The 17,112-nt window shown below is 41.2% G+C and overlaps 1 protein-coding gene across 1 annotated transcript in view; it reads left to right on the top strand.

Moving 5' to 3' along the window:
- The window catches only part of LOC126175411 (cholinesterase-like), a 411,608-nt gene that overhangs the window by 17,733 nt on the left and 376,763 nt on the right, over positions 1 to 17,112 (top strand). The window lies entirely within an intron of this gene.

Genomic DNA, 17,112 nt, shown 5'->3' with positions numbered 1-17,112 from the left:
ACAGGCAACAGAGCATGCACAATGTCGGCACTAGTACATTTTCTTTGTTTTTTGTTTTTTTTGTTTTTGGTTTTAGGGCACAAAACTTCTATGGTCATTAGCGCCCACGGCACTAGTACAGTGTATATCCACCTTTCGCAGCAATGCAGGCTGCTATTCTCCCATGGAGACGATCGTAGAGATGCTGGATGTACTCCTGTGGAACGGCTTGCCATGCCATTTCCACCTGGCGCCTCAGTTGGACCAGCGTTCGTGCTGGACGTGCAGACCGCGTGAGACGACGCTTCATCCAGTCCCAAACATGCTCAATGGGGGACAGATCCGGAGATCTTGCTGGCCAGGGTAGTTGACTTACACCTTGTAGAGCACGTTGGGTGGCACGGGATACATGCGGACGTGCATTGTCCTGTTGGAACAGCAAGTTCCTTTGCTGGTCTAGGAATGGTAGAACGATGGGTTCGATAACGGTTTGGATGTACCGTGCACTATTCAGTGTCCCCTCGACGATCACCAGTGGTGTACGGCCAGTGTAGGAGATCGCTCCCCACACCATGATGCCGGGTGTTGGCCCTGTGTGCCTCGGTCGTATGCAGTCCTGATTGTGGCGCTCACCTGCACGGCACCAAACACGCATACGACCATCATTGGCACCAAGGCAGAAGCGACTCTCATCGCTGAAGACGACACGTCTCCATTCGTCCCTCCATTCACGCCTGTCGCGACACCACTGGAGGCGGGCTGCACGATGTTGAGGCGTGAGCGGAAGACGGCCTAACGGTGTGCGGGACCGTAGCCCAGCTTCATGGAGACGGTTGCGAATGGGTCTCGCCGATACCCCAGGAGCAACAGTGTCCCTAATTTGCTGGGAAGTGGCGGTGCGGTCCCCTACGGCACTGCGTAGGATCCTACGGTCTTGGCGTGCATCCGTGCGTCGCTGCGGTCCGGTCCCAGGTCGACGGGCACGTGCACCTTCCGCCGACCACTGGCGACAACATCGATGTACTGTGGAGACCTCACGCCCCACGTGTTGAGCAATTCGGCGGTACGTCCACCCGGCCTCCCGCATGCCCACTATACGCCCTCGCTCAAAGTCCGTCAACTGCACATACGGTTCACGTCCACGCTGCCGCGGCATGCTACCAGTGTTAAAGACTGCGATGGAGCTCCGTATGCCACGGCGAACTGGCTGACACTGACGGCGGCGGTGTACAAATGCTGCACAGCTAGCGCCATTCGACGGCCAACACCGCGGTTCCTGGTGTGTCCGCTGTGCCGTGCGTGTGATCATTGCTTGTACAGCCCTCTCGCAGTGTCCGGAGCAAGTATGGTGGATCTGACACACCAGTGTCAATGTGTTCTTTTTTCCATTTCCAGGAGTGTATTAATAAGTGACGTTCAGCTGAAAGTATCCTCCCAGTACAACATTTACAGGCAAGTGGATTTGAAACTATTGTCACTGGATTGTTTCTCTTATTTCATTCAATTTATGTTTGAAAGAGATACTGTTGTCCTCGTCTTTACTAAACGTCATTGTTCATTAGTACTATCACTAATTTATCTTCTATACTCTACTCTATTCAGATCGCGCAAATAGTAAAGCAGAAATACCGAATACCCCCTTTAGGAGCATGTAATGGCGCAAGATACTGTTTTTCATAGTTACCATCGAATGGGTCGAGCAACTCATATTCTACTTTTCAGAATAGTGGCATATGTTGCTTGCTTAGAATCTCTGGAGAAATTTCCTCTTCTTATTCCATATGGCTTGGTTGTACCTGTTCTCAAGTAAATGTACTTCCAAGACTCAGATAATTGTTGCTGTTACCTACATTAAAATACTCCAGAATGGTGCATTTTCTTGAGATAAAAACAATTTTATTTAACTGCAGTGTTTCTTCACATAATTTAAACGATCGACGTCTGTATATGGCTAATCAGATTTAAGTCTTGTTGGCATCCCATGCACGAAATTTAAGTGATGCAGTTTTATCTCGACATTTCTTGTAATTCTTCATACACCAAGAGATTTGTATTTAAAGTATTTAATACTACACAGCTAACAGGTTGCAAATAACTGTTTGGTACAATGACCTTTGTTTCCACTCATCTAAGGATGTCTTCTTCAGAATGAAATTTTAAGAGACCCTACAAAATAATACACAGAAAAATACTTTTGACAAAATTATTAATCTAGATGACAATTGTCATGGCATACAAAGGTTACCTATGTGAAGTTACACTGCGAGAAAGCAATGGTCCAACTTTCGAGCAGATATGCTCAAGTCACAAATTAAAATTAAACACTTTGAAGCCTTTGGCATGTATCCCTTGCTGGGAATAACATTAGACTGATCAGTCTAATGCCTTACATTGGTGTTACGAAAACAATACATGCTGCGCCCCCCTATTGGGCGCTGACTGTGGAATATGCCCACCTGAGACATTATAACAGATATAATTAAACTAAGCAACAATTGACAGAAAAACCAAGTGCAAAGGAAAAGAGCTTAATATACTTTTGAAATTACAAAAAAAGTAGGGCAAATAAAGTACAACACAGCCATCTATGAGGCTATACAGGAATTATCGTTATGTAAAGCACAGGGTATTACAGAATATTCATACAAATAGCTGCACAATCCGAAAAATATGTGGATGAAGGCAGCTTTAGTAGTACTCATCTATGAGATTCGAAGACTAAGATGCTTCGGAACTAGAGGCAGGGAAACAAAGTAAAAAATAAAAGAATCGAAATTCCGCGAGTAGCGCATTAAAGTTATTAAGAAAAAAATTTACATAATTCTAACAGTTCATTGAGGATGAGACCATCGTCCTTAGTAATATGATAGACAACCTCCAACTCTTCGAATCTGTCGAGCCTATGATCCATTTCTTCCCTACGTCAAACTCAAATTTCTTCAACGCTTTTCGATTTGTGGCCGGAAATTAATAGATGATCAGCAAAATTGGAATTCTATACATTAGCGCCTCTTTTCCCAATAAATGTTCTTTGTATCTGATCCTGAAAGATCTTCCAGTTTGTCCAATATAATAAATGAGACTGAATGATCTTCCAGTTTGTCCTATATAATAAATGACACATGTATCGCAAGTGATGTTATAAACCCCAGAACCATTAGAAGATAGTGATTCACCATTAACAAAGATATTATCCATCATTCTCAAAACAGTTGTAGTACTTTTAGTTACAGTGTTTGTAGGTAATACCCCAGTTACATATTAGACACCCTTTTCTAAATATACTTCAGGGATATTGATCAGAACTATATGAACATTCCTACCAGTTACAAGATTAATTTTATTACAATACCATAACTAGAGCTATTTTAGTTTGTAGTTTATCCTATTGAAGCAACGCTCACAATGAAAATCATGGATGACAATCGAACTGAAGATATGAGTAGTCATATTATATTGATGTTGTAGTAGATGTTTACATAAAATGAGAAAGAGAACTGGAAATTCATGTATGTCACACTCTATATGTAGAAAGTGAACAATTTTTTATATGAACACAAATTTTAATCAAACATAACCCCCAGATATGTTATATTCCTGAACAGTTGCAGCATTAGAAGCTAAGAGTGATGCAACATCAAAATAATAAGTCTAAAGAATATTTACAATACTACTGCCTGGATGATTATTTACACAGTGCCCATTCATCAAAACGGCCTAAAGTTATAACAACTGTCACTGAAAAAATATAGGTGAACTGCATTTAAAGATGTTAGTAAACGTGATATGTCATGTGCATTGTGAAGAGATAAATGAATGTAAACAATGAACTGTTAAACGAAACAGGAGTGTATCAAAGCCTACTTCTGATAGGAAAATCACTACCATATTATCTGTTTAATAACTTTCCTATTGCATTAACTTAATATAATGAAATAAACTTGATCAATTTAAATAATTAAACATAATTTATACAAATAAGGAAGAAAAATTTTATACTAAAGACATAAAATTTTATTCTCAGTGTCTGAACCTCCTAAGAAGAATTTGAATGTTCCACGAAATTTTAGGTAGACTACTCTTAGCGTTACTATTAATCTAACTACTGTTCCAGTTAACACAACTGTAAAATAAATTATTTATAATAAATTATACTTATATAATGAAATCAATGTACTTTGGTATCAAATTCACATAAGAGAATAATTTTCCATTCATTTAAATTTTAATTATGTGATTGTTCCTTAACAAACAAATAAAGGGCATCAACATTGTGGTGCAACAGATATTTCAGAGTTAAACAGAGATGATAGACCTGGCAGGTGGAATGAATGTCCTAAGTACGACTATGTGGTAGGAGATTTTGTTTTCAGTTATGACTGAAGAAGAAGATATAAGAGACTCATTATTGAAATAAGAAAGTTTGAAAGAGGTTTGGAACCAAACTATGTAGAGTAGACAAAAGCATGTTTGTCTGCTAGTGAGTAATGCATGTTTGTTTGTTTCGCAGATTTACTAGAAATTTGGAGATGTTATTAAATAGCAACACTGCTAAATATTTTCGAGATCCTTGATCTAATACCCCATTACCATTCTGTTTAATGATATTTAATATGTAACTGCATCTAAAATGGAAAACCAAAGAGCAGTATGCAACAATGGCCAGGCCCGTGAGAGCAGAGGAGGCGAGCCCACAGAGAATGCTGTGGACACACAACTGGGCATTGTGGGAAGTGCTGAATTCGTCAAGGTCTATGTGAGTGCAGCTGAACAGGAACAAAACGTGCTTCAGGTCAATGGTTCAGACTGTTGCTGATGCTGTCACTGCAACAGTGTTGTGAAAAAAGTACCGAAGACACTGTAGGTATATGTGATCCATGTGTGTGCCCTGATCAAATAATTGAAGGGAACTGCGGATATGGCACGATTGCTCAAACGCAACTTAACAGACAAATCTGACGAGCTAGATCACTATCAGATATCTTACACTGTTCGGAATTCCAGAGCACGGCAAAGAGAACTTCGAAAGTACGGTGATAAATCTTGCCTGAGAGAAGCTGGGGGTGCAGTGACAGAAAATGACGATGAAATTCAAAAAGTGGTGTAAACGACGCCGTGCTCTACGAAACCTAGAACTATAATAGAGAAATTTGTATCATATATGGAATGACGTTAAGAGAGGAGAAGAAACTTTTTGAGTTAGCTCTACCAATAGCTGGGAGTCTCCATATGTGAATTAGACAACTTGTGTACCCGTAATGGCACGATAATGGCGAAGAAAGCTGATAAAAAATAAAATTTTCGTAGCAAATGAACTGAAAACCTAACAAGTAGAACCTAAAAACACCTCTTTTCATGCAGCGGTTATTTACATGTTTGTATGATACTGTTTCCGTACAACATAAATGTGATTTACACATTTGACACTGAACTACTTTACTTTATTACTATTTCTTTTTTATGTGTCTTTTCCCCTGTACTGACTTAACTTTACCATGTTTTATTTAGCGCCTTGTTACCAAATAATTGGTGTTACTTATCATTAGAGCTATTGACAATGAATCATACACTGTCATTTTTTATCTTGCATTTGCTACTGTTGTGTGAGAATTGTTTTTGGTCTACTCAGTAAATTTGACTTCCCACTACCTCTTCTTTTCGTGTGACAGCTGTATAACCCAGCTGGCCTCGATCGCAGAACTATCCTTCCTACTTTCTCCCAGTTTCCATACGCCTTCTGCACATACTTCATGCTTTGACTCCGATGTGCTGCCTGGGATTTTGGACATGTCTGAAACAACAGACACCATGTATTTATATACCTGATTCGCCTTGATCAGCTATGATCCTGACACCGTAAGTACGAATCTACAATCACATTCGACGTCCTGCGGGAATTTCAAAGTAGCGAGCAAGGTGGACATAGATGGGCACTGTGGATAGGTGGTGCGAGGTGGGAATGTGGGTCAGACGAGGACAATGCCGAAGTAATCTGCGTAATAGCAATAGACGCTGCGTCCAGGTGGCTCACTGGTTAGCGCAATTGCCTAGTAAGCAAGAGACCCCCAGGTTCGAATCCCGGTCTAGGGCACAGTTTCACTTGTCACACTTACTCCGCGTAAAGTTCCGATGCAGCTGACATAATGAATTTCTGCCTTTTCCCTTCTTCCGTCCACCCTCCCCCAACCACCTCCTCCACCTTCAATTTACATAAAATGTCCAGTCTCTGGCCTGTCATCGCGACGAGTTCCACCATATGATTCAAGATGCAAACACGTATATAAAATTTCTGTCAGAGACAGAAGCGATCCACAACAGAGTAAATGCATTCATCTATGTCTTCTAGAACAGGGCAGATGTAAGACATGAGAGGGGGTAAACAAGCTCTGACGTATTATCACGCTATGTACATCCAACTCTAATGAAGAGAAACAAGTTGGCTGTATGCTCATGTACACCAGATCACTTTCTTCTTCGAATCTAACGCCACTTCAGCTTGACCTACCCATTATATAGTAAACTGTCACAGCCTCGTACATACATTTGCAATGAAATCCTCAGAGTTATATCCGCAGCTGTTATGTGTGGCTGTAACGTAAATTTCGTGTTGTGGTCGCTAGAGTGTCCAAGAAAAAAAACCACAACGGACTATTTACACAGACGTTAAGTGCACCATTGTATCTTAAACTTCAACAAAGATACAAGTGACAGATTGGTATATAACGTGCCTTACGTTAAGGAACATGAAAGAGAAACCTTCTGATTTTCTGAGCAACATATGTATTCCACTATATTACGGTGCAATTATTGTTCCCGAAAGACCGGAAAAGTAAGAGGAAAAACAGCACATGTGAAAACGGTTGATGTAAAGCAACTCAGGAAACTCAGAGACGCCGTACATCGCGCATAGAAACGACGTCCCACACCTGAATATCATGTTGCTTACTACTGCAAAGGCAACAGAGTTAGTCAGTCTGCGAGAAACGCTACATTAACTCACAATTGATATAAACCAGACGCTGATAGTACAAACTGCTTGTTCTACATAAATGCAATGTGCCGGCCGCGGTGGTCCCGCGGTTCTAGGCGCTCAGTCCGGAACCGCGCGACTGCTACGGCCGCAGGTTCGAATCCTGCCTCCGGCATGGATGTGTGTGATGTCCTTAGGTTAGTTAGGTTTAAGTAGTTCTAAGTTCTAGGGGACTGATAACCGCAGCTGTTAAGTCCCATAGTGCTCAGAGCCATTTGAACCATAAATGCAAAGTAAATATGGTAGTTGACGTAACTGCCTCGATCGAGAAGTCACATTACTGGCAATTCTGTTAAAAAAAGCTGTCAGGCGTGTCACACCAGCATTTACTGGACCCGATAGGTCTTAGTCCTAATGACAGAGTTTCGTAGTGACCCATTATTGCCCATACAACAGGTATTTTCAATCAGTCCTTGACAACTGGTTTCCCTGTTGCCTGGAAAGAGACATCTGTCAAACCACAGGAAGTCCCCGCCACAGCTCGCAGCCCTCTAACACACCATTTTTATCTTCTACCCTTGTGCTAGGTCTTAGACTATGTAGTCTACCAGCAGGTTACGAATTAATTAACAGCAAACAATTTATTTGACAGATACCAATCAAGCTAAGAGAAAACACACTTGAAAACGGGAACTGTTTCCCGACACGTGTCCTGTGAAATACGAATAAAAGAAAATTGTGATTGGTAGCAGAAAAGTTATTTATAAACAAACCCATTGCTTTCACAGTCGCAGCCTTTCAAAAAATCCATTTATAATTTTCAAAATCACAAAACGTTTTGACAACTTTGGAAAATGGGTAATGTAAATAATGCATGCATATCCAAATATTCAAAAAGAACGTTTAGTGTCTCAAACAGCGACATAGGGTCACTTTATTTTGATACGAATAAGAACAGAAAAATGAATGGTGATCAAGTTTTGTTTTCAGAAATCATCTTATCGGCTGACGAATGGTATCACAGAATTACAAGACAACATACAAGTACCACTCATTTCATAAAAGAGAAATTGGAGGCATCTTTCGCCCCACGCATCAACCAGTCTAGCTCCTCCTATTCTCAGTCCATTCGCAGCTCAAGAGTATCTCACGTACTATCTGTACAACACATACTGGTAGGTTATCAAATCACTTTATACTCACTTTAAGCAGATGTCAGCATAAGAATTCCTCCTGTCCAGTCACTACCCACCTTTTGATAGTTCCCTTTTCACTATGCAAGTGGTCCCTGTCGGTGGCAGACACCATCAGCTACGGAGCCAAGCCTATCGTCGAGTGCATTGTTAAACCTCCTCGTCTTCACAGCTTTCGCCAGTGTAGTACATTATCTTATCCACTACTTCATTGTAAGCGACTGACAGTTCACAAAGTGAACTAAGTAATGCATTTCAAACGATGTAAGGTCCGTGATGGAATACAACACTAATGACAGATTGCTACCTGCCACATGTAGGGGGTGTTGAGTCGCAGATAGGGACAGTGATGAAGGATGTTGAATATTTAAGCTTTTGGAGAAATTCCATCTTTCAGAATAGGAAACAACACACATTTACACATTGACGCAAGCACAACTGACACACACATGGCCACTGTATCCAGGGGCTAATACAGAACTGCTGCTGCATATCTCATGAACAGTAATGTGGCTGGGTTGGGGCTCTGGTATTAAGGAGGAAGTGAGGGATGGGGAGGGGGAGGGACAGCAGAATAGGATTGAGGACTGTGCTAGTGCTGCCTGACGGAATGTGGAGGTGTTGGGGACAGGATAGGTCTGCTAAGTGCAGTGGCTGTGGTGAGGGTGCAGGGACGATTAGGGGGCTGAAGTGGAGAGGGGAAAGTACTGAGTGGCTGTGTAGGTGGGATAGAAAGTATGTGTAGTACTGGCGAAAGTTCGACCAGTCATGAATGCAGGCAGCTTGTCAGTAGCTATGCACACATAGAATGCAGATCAATGGTGCCAGCTGAGATGGATGCTCACATTGCTGCTTTCACAGGTGGCCCTGAATCTGATGAGTTAGAAGATATCTGTGATAGGATTGGAGTATGTGGTATTGGTAGATTGTATAGAATAAGTCTCGCATCTAGGTCTACTGTAGGGATACGAGACATGGAGCAAGGGGTTGGGTGCCGGGTTAGAGTAAAGGTGGATGAGGATATTGTGTAGTTTAAGTGGGTGGGGGAATACAACTGTAGAAGGATGGTAAGGATAATGGGAACGATACTATTCATTCCAGGGCATGATGAGGGATAGTCGAACCCTGACAGAGAATGTGATTCATTTGCTCCAGTACTGGGTGGTCCTGAATCAAGAGAGGAGTGCTCCTTTGTGGCTAGTCAAAGGGTATGTGGGGTGGAGGGCCGTAGGTGACGTGAGGCAAGTCGCCTGTTTACGGACAAGATGAGGATTGCTTTTATAAAGCAATTTGTTCTAAATGTTACAGATATTTCACGTAGAAAGGAAACTAAAAATTTGTTTTATTACTCGAAAACTTTGTTGACAGTAATATCGGGGAAATATTCACAACTCTGGGTATTTTCACAAACGGTAAAATCGTCACAGTGGTGTTAAAACAGTTTATATGGATTATGAAAAAGTGCGTACTTGAGTATCTCCGTCGGTAGAGCACTTGCCCGCGAAAATCAAAGATCCCCAGTTAGAGTCCTGGCCAGGCACACAGATTTAATTTCCAGGAAGTTTCAACGAAAATTCGTGTTGTGTAAAGTGTGTTGAGTGATTTAATTCTATTTTAATGCGTATAATCTGTATTGTAATTCAGACAACTGTGGCTGTTGCTGTAGGGTACGAGTACATTATGAGTTGGAAAGTCACCGGGGTCTAGAGTGGGAATCTGAAGTGGGAATTCAGCGAGGCTCTTCCGAAAAACTGAAACTCAGTAGAAAAGAGAGGATAATCGCTGAAGAGTGGTTGGTTGGTTGTTTTGGGGAAGGAGACCAGACAGCGAGGTCATCGGTCTCATCGGATTAGGGAAGGACGGGGAAGGAAGTCGGCAGTGCCCTTTGAAAGGAACCATCCCGGCATTTTCCTGGAGCGATTTAGGGAAATCACGGAAAACCTAAACCAGGATGGCCGGACGCGGGATTGAACAGTCGTCCTCCCGAATGCGACTCCAGTGTCTAACCCCTGCGCCACCTCGCTCGGTGCTGAATAGTGGGAAAGGATTTGCGTTCTTCAGGCTGAATTAGACCACGCGAAATCTGAACTAGATGGATTGAAGGGGGAAGAAGATCATGGAAACTAGGTACAGGTAACAAGTAAGGAGTATAGATGAAAGAGGAAGACTCCTTTAACTTCATCATTTACATCTGAGGTTCCAGTATGGAAGAAACTTGAATTTCTACCTGAAGTAGTAGCAGAAGAGCCTCATTCAGTTGTAGGTCACAGTAGGGTTTAACACATTTGTACCAAAGAAAGTAACGGTAAGTCGTTACCAAAGGAGCATACGAGGAGGAGATTTCTTGCTGCTAGGCTGTAGTCATTGTAACGGTATAGGCCAGTCGGTACATTACAAATTGGGAACAGGGTACCAGGTCACGAGTATTGCGATGCCAAGTGCTAGCCGGTCGTTGTGACCGAGTGGTTCTAGGCGCTTCAGTCCGGAACCGCACTACTGCTACGGTCGCAGGTTCGAATCCTGCCTCGGGCATGGGTGTGTGTAATGTCCTTAGGTTAGTTGGGTTTAAGTGGTTCTAAGTCTAGAGGACTGATGACCTCAGATAAGTCCCATAGTGTTTAGAGCCATATGAACCATTTTTGAACCATTTTTTTTTTTTTTTGAGCCAAGTCCACCCCTTAGCCAGGCAACATAGGGACATTGTGCAAGGATTTTGACAAAGTGGGTCACATTGCTGTGGTAGGTGGAGTTGAGAACAACCTGGATAAGAAGAGAAATTAGGGCATTAGGGGTGATCTGGGTGAAATAGGAACAGTAATTACACACACAAATGTGTTTAGGAGGTGCTGCAGCGCCATGACCGGCCCTGGTTAACATTTCTGTGAACTGTGTGAACATTGAGTTTAAGAGGCTGCTGCTAACTGAAACGAAATCTCATACGAGTGCAGTGCCAGTTGCTGTAATTGGGAGACGGGAATACGTTAGACGTTACATACATCTGAATGGGAGAAGGGTTGGTTGAACTTTTTGCAGATAATATACTGGGGGGGGGGGGGGGGGGAGCAGGGGGACCTCACACATAGGAACATTCCTGAGGTTACTGGTGTAAAAGAGGCACCTGTATCAGGTTAGAATGATTCAGGCACCCTGTTCTGAAATAATTGTAAATAACCGGAGAGCATCACAAAATGCTTGATAGTGCACAGAAAATTGGGGTTAGCTTTTTTCATAAGAACATTAAAAGACTAAGTAAGAAGGTAGAAGAGCTTCTAGCTATTCTGAAAATTTAGACAGCTATGAAAATATAGACATCCTGTACTATATGGGGACGACAAAGCCACAGGGATAGATAAGTTACACAAGGTAACCTTACAATCTAGCATCTTAATCAGGCAGAACTAATATGGGAAATGAGGAGCTATTGATTTTAAGACAGAAATTCAAAAATTTGCAGACAAATAGATTTTGTAATGATCATCACACATGAGTGGGTACTTGTCAACTAATACCGAAAAACAGATGAGTTTTAATTGTAACTGTATATATCATTGCTTGGAAATTTTGAATTGTTTATGAGGAATCTGGATTCCTTTCTATGCTATCAGTCGTCAGAAAGTAGCTAATAGTCTCCCAAATTTAGATTTTCTAAGGGCTTCTGATAGGAAAAATTATGTAGAAATCTCATTTTGATCCTACAATTTCATCTCAGTAATTAACTTTCCAACATGAGTGAATAAAGACAGTAGGACCCTAATCAGTATTATTTTCTTTGGCGAAGCTCAAAGGCAAAACATTTGTTGCCCAGTAACAAATGCTGTCTCTGGTCATGAGACACAGTTATTTACGATAAATAGATAGTGACTTAGAGTATTGAAACTCCTCGGTGGAAATCAGAATAAGTAATGACCCCACAAAAATGCTTTTTGAGAATAGTCTATAAGAAATGATCTGGTATGAACATTATAAGGAACCAAATGCTAACATAAAATTTAATCTATCCCTTGATAAATTCGTATTATTATCTTAAAATAGATTACTACCTAAGATAATCAGAGAGGCCATCCAACAGCCATGTAAAAACTGTGGGACACTAGAGGGATACTTGTACAAGGAAAATGGAGAAGTATCTGTTGGCGAGAACAAGGAGAGATACTGAAGTAGCAGCATAGTACCAGAACAACTCAGATTTACTAAGAAAAGTCATCAAAATTGAGGAACATGCACATAGTGTAAGAGTAATTTCAGCATCAAACGTTAGGCTGTACGGAATGTCGTGGAACGAGAGACAGGACAATCAGCCACGAAACAGCATAACATTACCAATATATTAAACGGAAGGGCGGTAAATCATAAATAACATGTTACAAATGCATTTAATAATTAATTATGAAATATAGTAGAAAGTATAGTGACAAGCAGTACAACATAAAAATCGCAGCAGTATGTTGAAAAAGCAAGTCTCATCAAGCTCAGTCATATGAACGACTCACCAACTTCTCCTTCTGAAATTTAGAGAATTATATAATCTCTCAAAAATAAAAGTTCATCTGGATTTGATGGTGCTTCCAAAATAATACTAAGCATTTGTTCGTATAAGTAAACCTTATATCACATGAAAAATGTAATTCATCACTGACTTAAGACATTTTTCAGAGCGACTGAAATATGTAGTTGCTAAACTCCTTTTTAAGATAGATGATTAGAGTGATGAAACTTCCTGGCAGATTAAAACTGTGTGCCCGACTCGGTCGGGCACACAGTTTTAATCTGCCAGGAAGTTTCATATCAGCGCACACTCCGCTGCAGAGTGAAAATCTCATTCTGGAAACATTCCCCAGGCTGTGGCTAAGCCATGTCTCCGCAATATCCTTTCTTTCAGGAGTGCTAGTTCTGCAAGTTCGCAGGAGAGCTTCTGTAAAGTTTGGAAGGTAGGAGACGAGGTACTGGCAGAAGTAAAGCTGTGAGTACCGGGCGTGAGTCGTGCTTCGGTAGCTCAGATGGTAGAGCACTTGCCCGCGGGAGGCAAAGGTCCCGAGTTCGAGTCTCGGTCGGGCACACAGTTTTAATCTGCCAGGAAGTTTCATATCAGCGCACACTCCGCTGCAGAGTGAAAATCTCATTCTGGATTAGAGTGATGTCAATAACTACCGACGTGTTTCACTAATGACATCATTCTTAAGAATGGGATGTGTTATAGAATTGTATCTCACCTGAGCAACGGTATTATCCTCAGCAAATCTGAGATTGGATTTGAGAATATTTGCTCTACTCAGACTGCATTTACATTTCATTAATAAAATTTTACAAGCATTTAATAATAAAATTTCGTGGTTGGTATTTTCTGCTACCTATATGAGGCATTTTACTGTGTTAATGTATTATCTCTTAGATAAACTGAAGTATTATGGGACTGATTGTATAGACAATCAATGGGCAATGCCACACCAAACCAAAATAATGTAGGGAGTTCTACTTAGTGATTCACCTGATACAGTCCAGAGATATTCTAACTAGGACAAATCACATGTGGTGTTACCCAAAGATCAGTCTAGGTCTGCTGTTGTTGCTCACACACGTAAACGATCTCCCATCCAATATACAATAGCTAGAATTAGTTCTTTTTTGCAGATGACGCTAGTAACCAATGCAAGTATGCATACAACAACTAAAGGAATGATAAACAGGATTCTTAAGAGTATCATTGATCGGTCTTCTGGAAATGGTCTCACTCTCAGTTTTAAAAAGATGCAACGTATTCAGTTCTACACATCTAGGGGTCCTACACGGATGATGTGACCGTACTGACGAGAATTTAAACTGGGAAAAGAACATTTTGGAACTCCTTAAACAGCTTAGTTTACCCACATTCACACTTGGAATCACTGCAAGTTATGAAGAGAGACAAATCAGTAAGTCGACATTTTTACATATTTTCATTCAATAAAGGTATATGTAACAACGTCCTGGCGCAGCTCATCTTTAGGAAACATAGTCTTCATCATTCAAAAACGTGGTGTAAAGGAAACATGTCGTGAACTCCCAAGATCATCTTGTAGACATCTGTTTCAGGATTTAGGTATTCTGACTACTGCTATGCAATTTTTTTCCCATCAGGAAGTTTGCTGTACATAATGCAGTGCATTTGTAAAGGAACAACGATGTTGGTACATAATACCAGAAGAAAAAATTACATTCATTACGCCAGTGTAAGGTAGTCTTTAACACAAAAATAGGTGGATAATGCTGCATTCAAAATTTTTGATCACTTACCTAGATATATAAAAAGTCTGACAGATAGGAAAGTAAAATAAACTGAAAATGTTCTCCATTGACAACTCCTTCTTTTACGAAGAAGAATTTCTACTAATGTGACGTGTAACAGGTTGTGGGTAAGAACCCTGTAAATGATCAGTGCCTTACAAAATAGTTCACGGTTGTAGGACTGAGTCTCAGGCTTTCGGTTAACCTGATGATGGCAACGTCATAGTCTGACGGAACATTCTGCCCATTGGACACTAGTTTGTCAACAGTTACAATGGGAGACTGACGTTTATGCAGTACCACCACTTCTTATTTTCATAATTATCTGATCCATGCCATACCAAATTGATACAGTTTTACTATGGTTTTCTAAAATCATCCCTTCTAAAAGGCTGGTGTTCTCTTAAATCGATCAGAGTGATTTATTTTCAGAATCATTCTCGAAGTTAGACAGCAGTACGTTTTAATGACGTAGATATCAACAGTATGTTAAGCCCTAACCCCTCACCGTTTCTTCACAGAGTTAGAGCACCCTTACAGAAATCTATAACTTGTAAGGGGGCTGAGTAAATAATATTTCGAGTTGGAACGCATGTCTGGAAACGCACCCCTCCTTGCTACAACCATTTGAAAATTTATTGGTAACGCAACCACTTTTACAAGTAATTTATTAAGCGTGACCCAGTACGCCACTTGTTTCCCCATTATGCTCATTAAAAATCCAAGAAAGATAACCAGTTGACGGGCTCGCTTCAGCGAGATTTAGTACGGCTTCTTGCATTTCGGAAGTGCGGTGTCTCCTTGCAGCAGCACAGTAACGCCTGCTCACAGTAAAGGTATTGCTCTCGAGGCCGTTGCGTAATTGCAGCGAGAGGGGTATGTAATGGAGTCGGACGTTGTGGATAGCGATCTTGATAAAGGCGACGAGCAGCTGTTTCATTACTGTGAGCTTCACCATACAGAAGGATCGTGTCGGTATATTCTGCAAACGTGTGCTCAACCATGTAACCCTGACACTTACAGACACGAGAATGGAACTCGAACCAGGTGGGAGAGGTAGTATAGACGTCAAATGACATCAGCCGATCCGACAGAATCAGCCCTTCCCCCCCCCCCTCCCAACCTACCCTGCGCCGCCGTCACTACCCTGTTGTATATCTACCTAGAAAACAAGTTTTCAAGCGGCTGTAGCACGTAAACGGTATGGTTTAAGACATGGATTCCAGTTCGTAATATTGTGTACTCTGTCCCCTCTACATGTTATAGAAGGCTATTCCCTGCCCAATTGTCACCAATTGTCAGGTGTGTAACTAGCTGACTGTCTACGGTTTGTGCCAGCTTCATAATTGTTTGCCTCTGCAAATGGTCTGTTACCCTAGATGTAAAGAAGGAAAGGGGAAAGACTGAGGAGTGTGTTTGTAGTGGCCACAGTATGTTATCCATATTTCATTTTAACATTTCATTAGGTTATTGGTACGTGTCGGAGCCCCATACGCGTGTTTGATACATTTAAGTGCCATATTTCAATGTACCTATTCTTTCCTCTTTTTGTCCGATCAGTTGAATGTATGGATGAGGGTGTGCAATGATTTCATGGTGTAGGTACGTGGGAGCGTAGTAGTCTGCCATTGTGTCAAAACAGCCAAGTGTAGGAAACACGTGCCAGGTAGCAAAGTGGTTTCTGCTTGCCTTGGACGGACCTTTTTTGTAGGTTAGCACCACAGTAGGGGTTCCTCTGGTCACTTTCGTAGGTATGGGGCGGTTCTGGTTGAGAGCGAATGTTCGTGGATTGTTCCGTGGGACGCGAGACCTACTGGCGGTAATTGTGCCTTTTCGATGAGAAGTTAATGTTGTGTTTTATGTAAGTTTTTCAGAGCTAGTCAAAGAAAATCATTCCTTTTATTGTTCATAGCTTATTATCCTGTGTGACAAATTTTACTAGCTAATTCGCGACTGTTAAATGCGTTAAAATCCAGGGAAGGTGTAGGCTATTGTTCAGTTGAACTGTTAATCAAACACGTGGAGCCGTGTTGGGTTTATTTTGATTCAGTTAATTCTGTTTAGTATCCCTTTCGCAAGAGCATATATGTTGTGTATGATTTCCGTGATTTTAAGACAGAATTTTGTGCAATTCGTCTCACTTGATAACTTTCTTTGTGCACACTCTTGTTTGTGAGGTCCACTTGCTCGTGATCTAATAAGAAAGTTTATGGTGCCAAGGCTATAGTGATATTCCGCTGTAGAATATCTGAATTAATTATGATTCTTAATTAGGCTTTATTTTTATAGCAATACACTTCAAACAGAAATTTTATTAATTTATCCAGCATGTTGAAATCAAGGGAACAGCCTTTCTTGCTGCCCACGTTTGCCGTGGTGAAGGTTTTTAGTTCTTTTCCTTCCTGTTAGTGTGTCACATGTATGTGAATATAAGCGTTCGTAATTAAACCATCCTTTGAACATTCCTTTTCCATAGATCACAGACCTTACAGGGGACTCCGAAGTAATTTTCTAGAATTAATTAGTATGCGACGTAATAGATTGCAGCCAACAGCGGTCATCATGTTACCCACTATACTCGTTCATGTGTGCAATTTACCGATAAAATAAATTTTCTTCTGCCAGAATTTTTGTTTACGCTCTCACTGCTAAAATTCCACTTCTTGCTTCATCCAGCTGTGATGTACGGCACATCTTACAGAATTCCGT

Source organism: Schistocerca cancellata, chromosome 3 (genome assembly GCF_023864275.1).
Source record: "Schistocerca cancellata isolate TAMUIC-IGC-003103 chromosome 3, iqSchCanc2.1, whole genome shotgun sequence".
Classification (NCBI taxonomy): Eukaryota; Metazoa; Arthropoda; class Insecta; order Orthoptera; family Acrididae; genus Schistocerca; species Schistocerca cancellata.
The sequence above is the reverse complement of the archived record's forward strand: the minus strand, read 5'-3'. Positions and strand labels throughout refer to the sequence as shown.